This window comes from Triticum aestivum, chromosome 1B (assembly GCF_018294505.1).
Source record: "Triticum aestivum cultivar Chinese Spring chromosome 1B, IWGSC CS RefSeq v2.1, whole genome shotgun sequence".
Classification (NCBI taxonomy): Eukaryota; Viridiplantae; Streptophyta; class Magnoliopsida; order Poales; family Poaceae; genus Triticum; species Triticum aestivum.
In genome coordinates, this window is record NC_057795.1 from 148909763 (window position 1) to 148926406 (window position 16644).

Below are 16644 nucleotides of genomic sequence, written 5' to 3' on the forward strand. Positions count from 1 at the left end.
AAATGATTATTCAAAAATTTTATGCTCGGCTTTCTCTCAATAATCGCTCCATGCTCGATACTTCTTGTATTGGCTCTTTTATGATGAAGACTATTGAATTCAAATGGGATTTATTGGAAAGGATTAAACGCAACTCTGAAGATTGGGATCTCGAAGAGGTGCTAACCTTCAGAGCATAAAGAAAAGAAATTATTGAAAACTCTGAAGAAGCACTGTGCTGCTATTGGATATACTCTTGATGATCTTAAGGGCATTAGTCCCACTCTATGCCAGCACAAAATAAAATTGGAGAAAGACGCTAAACCAGTTGTTGATCACCAACGACGGTTAAATCCTAAGATGAAAGAAGTGGTAAGGAAAGAAATACTAAAGATTTTGGAGGCAGGTATAATTTATCCTGTTGCTGATAGTTAGTGGGTAAGTCATATCCATTGTTTCCCTAAGAAGGGAGGTATTACTGTTGTTCCTAATGATAAAGATGAACTGATCCCACAAAGAATTATTACAGGTTATAGAATGGTAATTCATTTCCACAAATTAAATAAAGCTACTAAAAAGGATCATTACCCTTTACCTTTTATTGATCAAATGCTAGAAAGATTATCCAAACATACACATTTTTGCTTTCTAGATGGTTATTCCAGTTTCTCTCAAATACCTGTCTCAAAAGAGGATAAAAAAAGACTACTTTTACTTGCCCTTTCGGTACCTTTGTTTATAGACGTATGCCTTTTGGTTTATGTAATGCACCTGCTACCTTTCAAAGATGCATGATGGCTATATTCTCTGATTTTTGTGAAAAGATTGTTGCGGTTTTCATGGATGATTTTTTCGTATATGGAACTTCTTTTGATGATTTCTTGAGCAACCTTGATCGAGTTTTGCAGAGATGTGAAGAAACTAACCTTGTCTTGAATTGGGAGAAGTGCCACTTTATGGTTAATGAAGGTATTGCCTTGGGGCATAAAATTTCTGAAAGAGGTATTGAAGTTGACAAAGTTAAAGTTGATGCTATTGAAAAGATGCCATGTCCCAAGGACATTAAAGGTATAAGAAGTTTCCATGGTCGTGACGGTTTTTATAGGAGGTTCATTAAGGACTTCTCTAAAATCTCCAGGCCTCTGACTAATCTCTTACAAAAAGATATTCCTTTTGTCTTTGATGATGATTGTGTAGAAGCATTTGAAATACTTAAGAAAGCTTTGATTTCTGCACCTATTGTTCAGCCACCTGACTGGAATTTACCCTTTGAAATTATGTGTGATGCTAGCGATTATGCTGTAGGTGTTGTTTTAGGACAAAGAGTTGATAAGAAATTAAATGTTATCTAATATGCTAGCAAAACTCTAGACAATGCCCAGAGAAATTATGCTACTACTGAAAAAGAATTTTTAGCAGTTGTATTTGCTTTTGATAAGTTCAAACCTTATATTGTTGATTCTAAAGTAACTGTTCACACTGATCATGCTACTATTAAATACCTTATGGAAAAGAAAGATGCTAAACCTAGACTTATTAGATGGTTCTCTTGCTACAAGAATTTGATTTGCATATTATTGATAGAAAGGGATCTGAGAACCCCGCTGCAGACAACTTGTCTAGGTTAGAGAATGTTCTTGATGACCCACTACCTATTGATGATAGCTTTCTTGATGAACAATTAGCTGTCATAAATGCTTCTCGTTCTGCTCCATGGTATGCTGATTATGCTAATTACATTGTTCCTAAATTTATACCACCTAGTTTCACATACCAGCAAAAGAAAAAGGTTTTCTATGATTTAAGACATTACTTCTGGGATGACCCACACCTTTATAAAGAAGGAGTAGATGGTGTTATTAGATGTTGTATACCTGAGCATGAACAGGAACAAATCCTACACAAGTGTCACTCCGAAGCTTATGGAGGATACCACGCTGGAGATAGAATTGCGCATAAGGTATTGCAATCTGGTTCTTATTGGCCTACTCTCTTCAAAGATGCCCGTAAGTTTGTCTTGTCTTGTGATGAATGTCAAAGAATTGGTAATATTAGTAGACGTCAAGAAATGCCTATGAATTATTCACTCATTATCGAACCATTTGATGTTTGGGGCTTTGATTATATGGGACCGTTTCCTTCCTCTAATGGGTATACACATATTTTAGTTGATGTTGATTACGTTACTAAGTGGGTAGAAGCTATTCCAACTAGTAGTGTTGATCATAACACCTCTATTAAGATGCTTAAAGAAGTTAATTTTCCAAGGTTTGGAGTCCCTAGTTACTTAATGACTGATGGTGGTTCACATTTTATTCATGGTGCTTTTCGTAAAATGCTTGCTAAGTATGATGTTAATCATAGAATTGCATCCCATATCACCCACAGTCTAGTGGTCAAGTAGAATTGAGTAATAGAGAGCTCAAATTAATTTTGCAAAGGACTATTAATAGATCTAGAAAGAATTGGTCCAAGAAACTTGATGATGCATTATGGGCCTATAGAACTGCATATAAAAATCCTATGGGTATGTCTCCATATAAAATGGTTTATGGAAAAGCATGTCACTTACCTCTCGAACTAGAACATAAGGCATATTGGGCCATTAAAGAGCTCAATTATGATTTCAAACTTGCCGGTGAGAGGAAGCTATTTGACATTAGCTCGCTTGATGAATGGAGAACTCAAGCCTATGAGAATGCCAAACTATTTAAAGAAAAAGTTAAATGATGGCATGTCAAAAGTATACAAAAGCGTGAGTTTAATGTAGGTGATTATGTGTTGATATTCAACTCTCATTTAAGATTGTTTGCAGGAAAACTTCTCTCTAAATTGGAAGGTCCTTACGTTATCGAGGAGGTCTATCGTTCCGGTGCCATAAAAATCAACAACTTTGAAGGCACAAATCCAAAGGTGGTGAACGGTCAAAGAATCAAGCATTATATCTCAGGTAATCCTATAAATGTTGAAACTAATGTTATTGAAACCGTAACCCCGGAGGAATACATAAGGGACACTTTCCAGAATGTTTCAGACTCCGAAAAAGAATAGGTATGTGTTACGGTAAGTAAACCGACTCCAAAACAGTTCTAATAGCAATTTTTCTCCATTTTGGAATATTTAAGAAAATAGGAAAATAAGAAGTAGTCTGGGAAGGACACAAGGCGTCCACGAGGGTGGAGGGTGCACCCTACCCCCCTGGGCGCGCCCCCTGCCTCGTGGGCACCTCATGAGCTCTCCGGACTCCGTTTTCTTGCACGATACTTCTTTTGGTCGGTAAAAATTCATTATATAATCTCCCGAAGGTTTTGACCATCGTACCACAAAAATATCCTCTGTTCTTGTTTCGAGCTGTTTTTGTAGCAGGTTTGGAGCAAGATGTCATCTCATGATTCTGAGGGAGAGAGCTATGTCTCACATCTCCTTGCTGACATAAAGACCTATGGGGATCTATCTCCTTGTGGTCAAACTACGGATGATGAAGAGGATTCTCATTTGATGAGGATCAACGATTCAAGTTCGAAGGAGGAGGACGTCCCTCTACCTCAACCTGGGGACATGCATGTGAAGTTCAAGAAGTCTAGTCTTCCTAAGAATGCTAAACTGTCTAACAACCGATCTATTCCTTCTCGTTTTTGGCAGAAAAACAAAGGAGATTTATGTGACAAGATCTTGAAGCTGGAAACGGAAGTCGATGATTTAAAGGAGGAAATTGCTCTTCTCAAATACAATATGAAAAAGCTGAAGGCACAATTAACTCCATCATCACCACCTCCGAAGAAAGAGCAATAAATACATGGGTATGGGCACTCCCCTTGGCAACTGCCAAGCTTGGGGGAGGTGCCCCGGTATCGTATCACCATCACACTCCTATCTTTACCGTTTTTCTTAGTTTGATCCTTTTAGTAATATCTTGATCTAGTAGAATAAAGTTTTAGTATGATTTAGTTTTGAGTTTTGCTTTATGATCCTTCTATGTAATCGAGTCCGTGAGCTATATATAATAAAGATTAGCGTTGAGTCAAGGGCTTGATTATCTTGATATGATCGTGAGGGAATAAAAGAAAAGAGAAAGAATAAAAAGAAATAAAGAGATCATATTGATCTTATGGAGAGTAATGACTTCACATATAAAGAGTATGATGAATAAAAGTTGTTGAGAGTTGACAAACATAGTTTTGGTCATCGTTATAATTAATAGGAAGTAATAAAGAAAGGGAGGTTTTCACATACAAATATACTATCTTGGACATCTTTTATGATTGTGAACACTCATTAAAGTATGACATGCTAAAGAGTTGATGTTGGACAAGGAAGACAACGTAATGGGTTATGCTTTCTTATATCCGAAATAAAGTATATTGTCATGGATCATCCAACATGTTGATCTTGCCTTTCCCCCTCATGCTAGCCAAATTCTTTGCACCAAGTAGAGATACTAATTGGGCTTCTGAATATCCTTAAACCCAGTTTTGCCATGAGTGTCCACCATATCTACCTATGGATTGAGTAAGATCCTTCAAGTAAGTTGTCATGTTGCATGCAATAAAAATTGCTCTCTAATATGTATGATTTATTAATGTGGAGAAAATAAGCTTTATATGATCTTGTGATATGGAAGCAATAAAAGCGACGGACTGCATAATAAAGATCCATATCACAAGTGGCAATATAAAGCGACATTCTTTTGCATTAAGATTTCGTGCATCCAACCATAAAAGCACATGACAACCTCTGCTTCCCTCTGCGAAGGGCCTAACTTTCATTCTTGTCTTATACCTTATACAAGAGTCATGGTGATCTTCACCTTTCCTTTTTACATTTTATCCTTTGGCAAGCACATTGTGTTGGAAAGATCCTGATATATATATCCAATTGGATGTAAGTTATCATGAACTATTATTGTTGACATTACCCTTGAGGTAAAAGGTTGGGAGGCACAACTATAAGCCCCTTTCTTTCTCTATGTCCGATTAAAACTCCATAACCATAAGTATTGCGTGAGTGTTAGCAATTGTGAAAGACTAAATGATAGTTGAGTATGTGGACTTGCTGAAAAGCTCTTATATTGACTCTTTCCTATGTTATGACAAATTGCAGTTGCCTCAATGACCGAGATCATAGTTTGTTAGTTTTCAATGAAGTTTCTGATTCATACTTTACATTGTAAATAGATTGTTACTTTAGCATAAGAAATCATATGACAATATATATATATATATATGTGTGTGTGTGTGTGTGTGTGTGTGTGTGTGTGTGTGTGTGTGTGTGTGTTGTTATAAGAAGGATCATGATGCCCTCATGTCCGTATTTTATTTTATCGACACCTCTATCTCTAAACACGTGGACATATTTTTCGTTATCGGCTTCCGCTTGAGGACAAGCGAGGTCTAAGCTTGGGGGAGTTGATACGTCCATTTTGCATCATGCTTTTATATCAATATTTATTGCATTATGGGCTATTATTACACGTTATGTCACAATACTTATGCCTATTCTCTCTTATTTTACAAGGTTTACATGAAGAGGGAGAATGCCGGCAGCTGAAATTCTGGGCTGGAAAAGGAGAAAATATTAGAGACCTATTCTGCACAACTCCAAAAGTCCTGAAACTCCACGTAAGTTATTTTTGGAATTAATAAAAAATATGGAGTGAAGAAAGTACCAGAGGGGGGCCACCCACCATCCATGAGGGTGGGAGGGGGGCGCCCTACCCCCCTGGGCGTGCCCCCTGCCTCGTGGGGCCCCTGGCAGGCCTCCGGTGCCCATCTTCTTCTATATGAAGTCTTTTACCCTGGAAAAAAAATCATAAGCAAGCTTTCGGGATGAAACTCCGCTGCCACGAGGCGGAACCTTGGCGGAACTAATCTAGGGCTCCGGCGGAGCTATTCTGCCGGGGAAACATCCCTCCAGGAGGGGGAAATCATCACCATCGATCCTCTCATCAGGAGGGGGTCAATCTCCATCAACATCTTCACCAGCACCATCTCCTCTCAAACCCTAGTTCATCTCTTGTATCCAATCTTTGTCTCAAAACCTATGATTGGTATGTGTGGGTTACTAGTAGTGTTGATTCCTCCTTGTAGTTGATGCTAGTTGGTTTATTTGGTGGAAGATCATATGTTTAGATCCTTTATGCATATTAATACCCCTCTGATTATGAACATGAATATGATTTGTGAGTATTTACGTTTGTTCCTGAGGACATGGGAGAAGTCTTGCTATAAGTAGTCATGTGAATTTGGTATTCGTTCGATATTTTGATGAGATGTATGTTGTCTCTCCTCTAGTGGTGTTATGTGAACGTCGACTACATGACACTTCGCCGTTATTTGGGCCTAGAGGAAGGCATTGGGAAGTAATAAGTAGATGATGGGTTGCTAGAGTGACAGAAGCTTAAACCCTAGTTTATGCGTTGCTTCGTAAGGGGCTGATTTGGATCCATATGTTTCATGCTATGGTTAGGTTTACCTTAATACTTCTTTTGTAGTTGCGGATGCTTGCAATAGGGGTTAATAATAAGTGGGATGCTTGTTCAAGGAAGGACAACACCCAAGCACCGGTCCACCTACATACCATATTATCAAAGTAACGAATGCGAATCATATGAGCGTGATGAAAACTAGCTTGACGATAATTCCCATGTGTCCTCGGGAGCGCTTTTCTCTATATAAGAGTTTGTCCAGGCTTGTCCTTTGCTACAAAAATGATTGGGCCATCTTGCTGCACCTTATTTACTTTCATTACTTGTTACCCGTTACAAATTACCTTATCAAAAACTATCTGTTACCGATAATTTCAGTGCTTGCAGAGAATACCTTACTGAAAACCGCTTATCATTTCCTTCTGCTCCTCGTTGGGTTCGACACTCTTACTTATCGAAAGTAGTAGATAAATCCCCTATACTTGTGGGTCATCAGCGGACTTCGTCGCCGAATGGACAGAGGCCGAACTCCCTAAAGAGTACGACACATACTCCAACTGGGTTATGTATTTCGATGGTTCCAAAATGCTGGCAGGATTAGGAGCGGGCGTCGTTTTAACGTCCCCAACTGGATACGTAGTCCAGTACATACTCCAAATATTATACATAGACTCCAATAACGCAGCCGAATACGAGGCCTTATTGCATGGTCTTCGGATGGCCGTCTCCATGGGCATACAACGCCTGGATATGCGCGGGGACTCAAACCTCGCAGTATCTCAAATAAATGGAGATTTCAATGCCAAAGATCCGAAGATGGCGGCTTATCGTAACGCCGTCCTGAAAATGTCGGCTCGGTTCAAGGGGCTTGAGTTTCATCACGTGGCTCGAGAAAGTAATCAAGCGGCGGACGTCCTTGCTCGCATCGGCGCCAAGCGCGACCCCGTCCCACCTAACATCTTCCTGGAAAGGCTTTTTAAGCCGTCCGTGGTGTGGCAAGGGGAGAGCGGCAATACCAGTCCGGACGCGAACACAACCCTAGACTCTGAACACACCGATATCATCGGGGGCTCAGCCACCGAAATAACACCGTCAGCCCATCTCATCATGGCACTCATTGCCCCATGGACCAAACCCTTCTTGGCCTACCTTAATAGGAGAGAACTCCCTGAGGATCAAAATGAGGATCGCCGCATTGTCCGGTGTTCGAACTACAAGGTTCACGACGGAGAGCTCTACAAGAAAAGTGCTACCAGAGTCCTTCAAAGATGTATCTCTGAGGAAGAGGGGCGGCAGCTCCTGGCTGAAATTCATGCCGATCTCGGCGGTCATCACGCCGCAGCTCGGGCCCTTGTTAGGAAGGCCTTCCATACAGGTTTTTATTGGCCGACGGCCCGAGCAGATGCACAGGACTTTGTCCAACGTTGCGTCGGATGCCAGCTCTTTGCCAACCAAAGCTATATGCCGCCAACTGCTCTACAAACAATCCCCATCACTTGGTCTTTCGCGGTCTGGGGGCTTGATATGGTCGGACCCCTTAAAGGAGGAAGCCATAAGAAAAAGTATCTGCTGATCATGGTGGATAAATTCACTAAGTGGATAGAGGCCAAACCAGTTAAGACGGCCGAGGCCGGACCAGTGATATAATTCATATCTGGTATCATGCATTGTTATGGTGTTCCACACAGCATCATCACCGATAACGGCTCCAATTTCACAGCCGATGAGGTGAAAACCTGGTGTGCTAATCTGGGCATTACGCTTGATTACGCCTTTGTCTATCACCCCAAACAAATGGTCAAGTAGAATGGGCCAATGGTCTTATCATGAGTGGCATTAAACCCAAACTAGTGCGGTCTTTGAAAGAATTAGACAAGCACTGGGTTGAGGAGCTCAACTCCGTACTCTGGGGGCTGCGGACCCCGCACAACCGCACTACTGGATATACACCCTTTTTATGGTGTACGGCGCGGAGGCTGTGTTGCCCTGCGATATTATTCATGACTCACCTCGAGTGCGCATGTACGAAGAGAGAGAGGCCAAGCTTGATTGGCAGGACAACCTAGATGCCCTGGAGGAGGAGTGCAATGTTGCAAAAGCCCGTTCCGCATTTTATCAACAACACACCCGCAGATATCAAAGTAGAGAAGTACGGGCCAAGACTTATAGTGTTGGCGAACTCATTCTACGCTTGCCGGAGAAGAAAAAGGACAAACTCAAGCCCAAATGGGAGGGTCCCTTCATCATTGACGAAGTTCTCACTGGAGGAGCGTACCGCCTACATGATGCATCAGACAATCGCCTAGAGCCGAACCCCTGGAACGCGGCCAGACTCCGAAGATTCTATGCCTAGCGCCGAACTATTTGTTCGTCTCCTTCCCCCTGTTCTTTCCATTATTTTTTCCTCTCTTTTCGTCTTTTCCTTTTTTCTAGCCTTAAAGCTTTCGCGCAGCTAAACCGTGCACCTGCGACGTACACATCCTCAAACATGTACGTCCCCTATACCTAGGGGCTTCCTGGACAGAAGCTTATTATTATTATTATTTTCTGAGCATCAAGCTCATCACATATGTGTTTTTTCCCATATGTACCTTTTCTTCACCATTATATGCATCGATATGACTTAAGTTTTGGCCAAGCTAGGTTGCCTGGCTCCTGTGCTTATGCCCTATGTTCTCGTTAGTTCGGCTAGGGCATAAAGGGAGCACCTCTGCGATTGTTACTGCCGGGTCATCCAGATGTGTACCTCAGACTGGGTGAAGCCGAAAGCTAGCGTTCTTAAGGGAATATTCGGTCGGTGGATTAAATATGTTCTTGCATTAACCCCATTGTGAATCCCCACCAGATGTTACGTATACTGCGATTTTTCCAATCACAGTTCGGACATGCATTTCATCGCATGCACACCAAGGGAAAGGAACCCTTAACGGAACTATTCTCTCTGGAAGATGTTTCTTACAATCACAATGTAATATAACATAACTATCTAGATACAACTTGTCTGTTCAAGCAACTATGACCCCTACGCCTGGTTTCCATGCATACTCCGGTCTATTTTACCGCTCAGGTATTCGGAAACACTCTGCACCTTTGGGTCCAGAGGTTGAAGCGAAAAGGTCTGCCATGACAATCATTTTACAATTCAGCTAGAGTTACATATGTCAAGGAAAGTACATAGTCACTTGGACTCAAAAATTTCCTCCTCTATACCGTCCAACAGGCTGTCTAACTTACAATCCTGCTGGCAATACTTGGCGGCTACTTCTACTTGGTCATATACTAAATAGATGGTAACTTCTTTCCCATCTGACCCTAGAGGTCTGACCCGGGCCATATGATTCGGATCAAGCTTGGTATACCGTGTTTTCACCATGGCCCAGGCCTCTCGTGCACCTTCCCGGCAGGCCGATATTTTCCATAATCGAAAACGTCGCGCTCCCTTGAATAGTTGTACAAGCTCCTCCATACTTCCTGGAGGGGAGGCGGATGGCCATAAGGCCTTGGCAACACTTCGCATCGCCTGCCGAGCTTGCTCATGCATTTGCGACAGCTCTTGCAGCACATCGCCCGATGATCCGGACATCTCCTCTTCAGGACGGCCCGTCAGTATACCTACAAACATAACTCTATCAGTTCCTTTCATCTCCGAATTACTCAAAGGTAAGTTTGACCACATACTGAATATGCCACCTTGCAGCCTTTTATTTTCCTTCACATAGTCAGCCAGCTGGCCCCGCACATCTTTCAGTTCTTCGCCCAGCTGAGTGTTGGAATCCTGGAGCTTGTTTTCTCCTCCCTGGCTCGGGTCAACACACGTTCGCCCGCGGCGAGTAGCCTTTTGGACTCCTTCTCTCCCGCTTGAGCGGCTTTCAGTTGCTCCTCCAGTTGATTTGACGATCCTGTCATGAGATAAGCAATGGTATTAGCATAAACTGGTATATGAATTATCATTCCTCGATGGAGGGGAATATTACCAGGCGGCGCCTTCTTGGATTTCTCTAGTTCGGCAGTGACAGTAGTTAGCTATGTCCGACACCTTTCTAGCTCTTAGGACAATAGGTTGTTCTTCTCCATAAGCACCTGGTTGTACAATGATCCTTAAATCAGTTGTATCAACTGATTCAAGTCTTGGGGGCTACTGGTATATGATTATCATATTGGGACAATGTAAACTTACTTGCACGTCTTTTAAATGTTGATTTGTGGCTAAGCCCATCTCGAGCAGCTTGGATGTATGCATCAGCCGAGCTGAAGGCATTAAATGCCTCTTCTAAAAAGCTGGGGCCTCGTAAAACGGCCCTCCGGCGCTGATGATTTAGGGTGCTCTCTAGTTCCAAGTTTGTGACAGATACATTATCCGAATCCTCGGCCGAAGGACAATCCGGCGTCACCCCCGTATCAGCCCCTGCCTTTACGGCAGGATCTGGATCTCAGCTGTGGGGAGTATGACCGGCTGGACCCCCAGACATAGTCCGGCGAACTCTTTTCCTGATACAAGACAAACAAAAAAGTCACAATTGGATGCGACTGCCAAGGGGCATATTTACAAATCCATACCTCTTCGATGAAGGCTCAGCCGAGTCTTCATTTACCTTCCTCTTCGAAGGCTTGCCTGGCGTGGGGGCCGCTCTCTTTGGAGTTACCTCTGGGGTAGCATGGCGTGCCGCCTCCCCTTTTGAGCACAGGACAGTGCGGTGGGTGAGGCAGAATGAGGGAACTCTTTCGGAGGAGATGTCTCCTGATTACTTACGTGTGAATCAGGGAGAAGACCGGGATACTCGGTGGTGATGGCCACTTCCGTGCCGTCATAGCTCGCCTGGTAGAACACCCCGTCCTCGAGCACCACGAATATATCCGGATCCTCTTTGAATCCAGGGTCGAGGTCCCGGTTATGGACCTCTAGCTGCGGGGGCGGGCTGTGAAGCCCCTCGGAGATCTTCCGCCATTGCTGTTATAAATGGACGGGTTAATATTCATTGAAAGTGGCTCAGGGAGTGGAGTAAGTAGAGCAGGGGGTTGGAACTTACCCAGCTAGGAGGGTTGTACATGGAAAATCCATCTCTGCGCTTGATACGAAGAAATTCCTTTTCCTCCCCTTTGAACAGTTCGGTCAATATTTTGGCCAGAGCGGCGGGGGTGTCCGGAACCTTCCAGCCGCAGCGGGAGGCGTCATCCTCCCCATTGTAGTGCCACATGGGAAGCCCTCTGTATTGGAGTGGCTGAACCCCCCGCACTATGGAAGTCGCCATTACCTTGACTATTGATAATCCAGACTGAGCGAGCGTCTTTACCTTGCTCACGAGTTGACGAACTTCCGCAATATCTTCCTCCTCGAGGCTCCGAGGGCGCCAGTTGCGGTGTTTCTTCAAAGGAACTCTTGTGAACTCGGGAAGAACCCTCCGAACTGGATCAGGAAGTGCGACGTCCTCGATATAGAACCATTCGGAAGGCCATTCTTCGGATGTTTTCTTTGGTGTGCCGGACAGGTATCCAGTCTCGGCGATGCGCCACACCTCTTCTCCGCCCACCTCAAATATGGATCACTCATGGTTACGCGGGACGAGGCAGAATAGCTTTCTCCACAATTCAAAATGGGCCTCACAACCCAGGAACAGCTCACAAAGAGCAACGTAACCCGCGGTGTGCAAGATGGAGGCGGGAGTGAAGTTGTGCAATTGGAGGCCATAATACTCCAGAAGCCCTCAGAGGAATGGATGAATTGGAAATCCGAAACCTCTTAGCAAATAAGGGACGAAGCACACTCGTCCCCCCCAGATGGATTGGGGAAATTCTCCGCCTAGAGCTCATCATTGAAGGAGGTCAACCTTGCCCGAACAGGGACCAGATCCACAGGGGGAAGAAATCCCTGTGTTTGCAGCTTCACTAGCTGTCCGTGGGATACAGAACATTTCTCCCAGTCGCCTTTTTCTAGGGCGTAGGGACGGGAGGAGGAGCTGGGAGCGTAAGCCATGTTGGAGTGGTCTTTTCTAGCAAGCTCTGAGGATTTTTTCCGCGTGGTGCTGAATGGATCTGAGATCCAATCTCTTTAAATAGACACTCCTCCTTACATGTCCGGGGTGTTATGTGTAAAAACACCCTGACCTCTCGCATTCACGCGACACATGGAAGCTGAAGTCGTTGATACACAAAAGCCGAGGGGTACGACATTGAATGGAAAGCCGAATACATCATTTTGAAGTCATCGGAGGAGGAACCCGCCTTGCAATGCCGAGGACTATCTGCGCGCCGGACACCTCGTCATTGAAGTCTGGTTCGGGGGCTACTGAGGGTGTCCTGGACTAAGGGGTCCTCGGGTGTCCGGCCTGTTAGCCATGGGCCGGACTGATGGGCTATGAAGATACGAAGACCGAAGACCCTACCCGTGTCCGGATGGGACTCTCCTTGGCGTGGAAGGCAAGCTTGGCGACCAAATATGAAGATTCCCTTCTCTGTAACCGGCTTTATGTAACCCTAGATCCCTCTGGTGTCTATATAAACCGGAGGGCTAGGTCCGTAGAGGCGAACAATCATAATCGTAGTCATACAGGCTAGACTTCTAGGGTTTTAGCCATTACGATCTCATGGTAGATCAACTCTTGTAATACTCATATTCGTCAAGATCAATCAAGCAGGAAGTAGGGTATTACCTTCATAGAGAGGGCCTGAACCTGGGTAAACATTGTGTCCCCCGTCTCCTGCAACCATCGACCTTAGACACATAGTTCGGGACCTGCTACCCGAGATCCGCCGGTTTTGACACCGACAACAGCCCATAATGCAATAAATATCGATATAAAAGCATGATGGAAAATGGACGTATCAACTCCCCCAAGCTTAGACCTCGCTTGTCCTCAAGCGGAAGCCGATAACGAAAAATATGTCCACATGTTTAGAGATAGAGGTGTCGATAAAATAAAATACGGACATGAGGGCATCATGATCCTTCTTACAATAGCAACATATTTCCTCTAGTGGTGTTATAAGAAGGACAAGCTAGTGAAGCTGCATGAGGAAATGACAAGTGGTTTTTAGCAAGATATTCTCTGCAAGGGCTCCGGTGGAGCTATTCTACCCGGGAAACATCCCTCCGGGAGGGGGAAATCGTCACCATCGATCCTCTCATCGGGAGGGGGTCAATCTCCATCAACATCTTCACTAGCACCATCTCCTCTCAAACCCTAGTTCATCTCTTGTATCCAATCTTTGTCTCAAAACCTATGATTGGTACGTGTGGGTTGCTAGTACTGTTGATTACTCCTTGTAGTTGATGGTAGTTGGTTTATTTGGTGGAAGATCATATGTTCAGATCCTTTATGCATATTAATACCCCTCTGATTATGAACATCTCTACTCCTAATGGACGAATTGGTTGAATAGTCCCCCCCCCCACTTTCAACCGGTTTATTTTCAACCGGTTTATTTTCAACCGGCTTTTTTTCAACCGGTTTTTCTTCGTCCCACCTCCCACCACCCCCTCCCACCGGTTTTGCTCTTTCTCGTCTGGCCGACAATACCCAACGTATTTATGGTAATCAATCACAATTAATCCACGTATGGTAAGGCTATAAACTTAGAAATCTCAAATATGATAATTATAGTAATAAATCAATCCATGTATGGTAAGGCTATAACTAAGGAAATTTCGAATATGGTAATTATCACCAGAATCAAAGCTTTCCAAAAAAGTTCTTCTTGCCATACCCTAATCATGACCTCTTCATCCTGAGGCATTATTTCCATCTATTTCTCAGCTGAATCAGAACTTTCCAAAACTTTGTCTGACTAAATCACAATTTTCCTTCCTTTCATATCATCTCAATCAAATCATGAGCTATAGGTAAGTCATTTCGTTCTCCACCTCGCACGGGTTGTACTGATTTTTATCATGGTTTGGCCCCCTGCCGTACAAGCCGCTCGATTCCTCCTCCCTCGCTCAATTCCTCTACCCTATCTTCTTCTTCATGGTGAGCGACCCAGGCAGCCCCGAGAGGAGCCGCCGCCGCCGCCGAGAGGAGACGCCCCAGCCCCGATAGGATCCGCCGCCGCCGCCGAGGAACGAGGTCGCCGCCGCGTCCCTCGCCCGCGGCCACGATGACCGATCTGGCGTTGGCGCCGCAGACCACCCTCTGGTCCATGGCCTCGACTAGGTACGAATCCCTCCTCCACTTCTTCTGGTTTGGTTATTTCCGCATCTTGATCTGATTCGGGCGTGTGTGCAGTTTGCTATGATCTGGCGACAGGGATGCAAGGAGAAGCTGCTGCGGATTCAAGGGGCCGTGAGGATGCCCACCATGAAGGCGTGTCTGGGATGATGGAGGTGATATCCACCAGGTCCCCGTTGCCGTCGACTGGCGGCGGCCACCGTCTCCTCTTCCATGGCGTCGTCGGGGCCTTCCCCTGCCAAGCGCAGCGGCTCCTTGGCTGGATCACCATCTGCATCTCGATCCTCGCCACTCTCCATCCTCTTGCAGGTAATAGGCTTTCCGCCCCCTCTTTTATCTCCGGCGTTCTCGTGTGCACGGATTGTGAGCGTGAAGGAATATTTATCTTCTATTTCATGGTGCTGCTGTGCTCCTTCTGCTTTCACACTGCACATATATAGATTCTTCAAAGGAATTGGATGTTGATAATATCAACTAAGTTCCCTGAATGTGATATATATTCTTCCCTCGCTTTGAATTGATTGCCCCAAACAATATATCTCTGGTTGACAGTCATGGCCTATTATTATTGTTGTTAATTTACAACATCTGCGCTGTATTGTCCAATCATGGTCCAAACTTCAACTTGGTTGTGGATTCATTGTATGTACCATATGCTGTTCATAGCTACAAAATTGCAATCTCGCGAAAATGTTCTTGAATACAATAATTTTTTTGTCACATAACCCATATGCTGATGATAAAGTTTGTTGTATGAGCTTGTGGCATACTGATCCGACAGGTGGCAGGTATGCATTCAGATGTTGCAGGTCTAAGGAAGGGTAGTACATGGCACATGGCTTCGTGGGTTGTTCGACAAGAAGTGTTTTGGGCATATTCGAAAGGCAATCTTGTGAAAATTATACATCGATTTTCTTATTCCGTCATCAGCTTCTGTTGATATGAGCGATACAAAAAGTTCAGCACTGAATTTTAGTATGTTAACTTGCAAGATTTCTCACGACTATGTTTTTTTGTTATAGGTTTATAAATTTCGAAATATAGTTGCAGCTTCACGGAATGGACGGCCCAAATTATGTTAGTGTCTATATGTTTACTTGGTGGTGGTCTAGCGTGAGTGACACCTGCATTTGTAACTTACCCATTGGATGTTCTTTGAAATCACCTGACAACACAGGTGATGCTTTTCTTCCTTTCGTGATTTGTGAATAACACTAAGCCAACCAATCAATCAATATAACTTCCAGTTAGAACTTAGAGCATCTTTACCTAATGCTTTCATGCAATGCAGCTTTACAGACCAAAGGAACATGTTTTAGTAAGCTAAACTTTCATGTCTATAAAATTCTGCAGAAAACCACTAGGTATTACAAGGGCATCTTTCACACGTTGGCTACAATTTGTAGAGAAGAGAATGGTAGAGGATTGTAAAGGCCTTTGGTCCACCTTATTGGTAAGCCGTATGTTTCTGCTGAGAATTGTTTTTTAGTTGACTTCCCAGTAACTTTTATGTCTTACAGGGAGTTGGACGTGATATATAAATCAAAGTTTATGTATATGAATCCCTGAGGTCTCATTGGAAAATGGAAAGTTGAATGTCAAACTGTGCGACCAATGATTTGATATGGTACCTCCTCTTCTCTCTTCTATGAACCCTATAACACACGTCTCAAATCTTAATTTCTTTTATCCTATTGCAGGTTAATTCCAATTGGGTGTGTTAACCTACAGTAATCAATCAAGTCAACAAATATAACAATGATACTTTGTCCTCTGATTTTTGGTGATGATTTTTTTTGTGACTGAACTAACAGGAGTTGAAGCATGTGTTCTTATTTTTTTATATGACTAGATGCATATGAACTGAAGCTCCATAATTTTCTTTTCAAGTCTTATAATTTTCTTTCTTAGAAATATACAATTAGCGTTATTTACAACCAATGAAGTCTTATAATTTTCTTTCTTAGAAATATACAGTGACGCTGACTATCATTTAGTAGCTCTACAGGCACTAGCCAAAAACAATAATGTTTATTTATTTAACCACCAAATAGAACAATAGGTTATTCTGCATTATGG

General features: G+C 43.5%; 1 pseudogene; it reads left to right on the plus strand.

The window, feature by feature from the left end:
- Nucleotides 1-14645: 14645 nt before the first annotated feature.
- Nucleotides 14646-16160, plus strand: LOC123077844 (mitochondrial coenzyme A transporter SLC25A42-like; annotated as a pseudogene).
- Nucleotides 16161-16644: the final 484 nt, after the last annotated feature.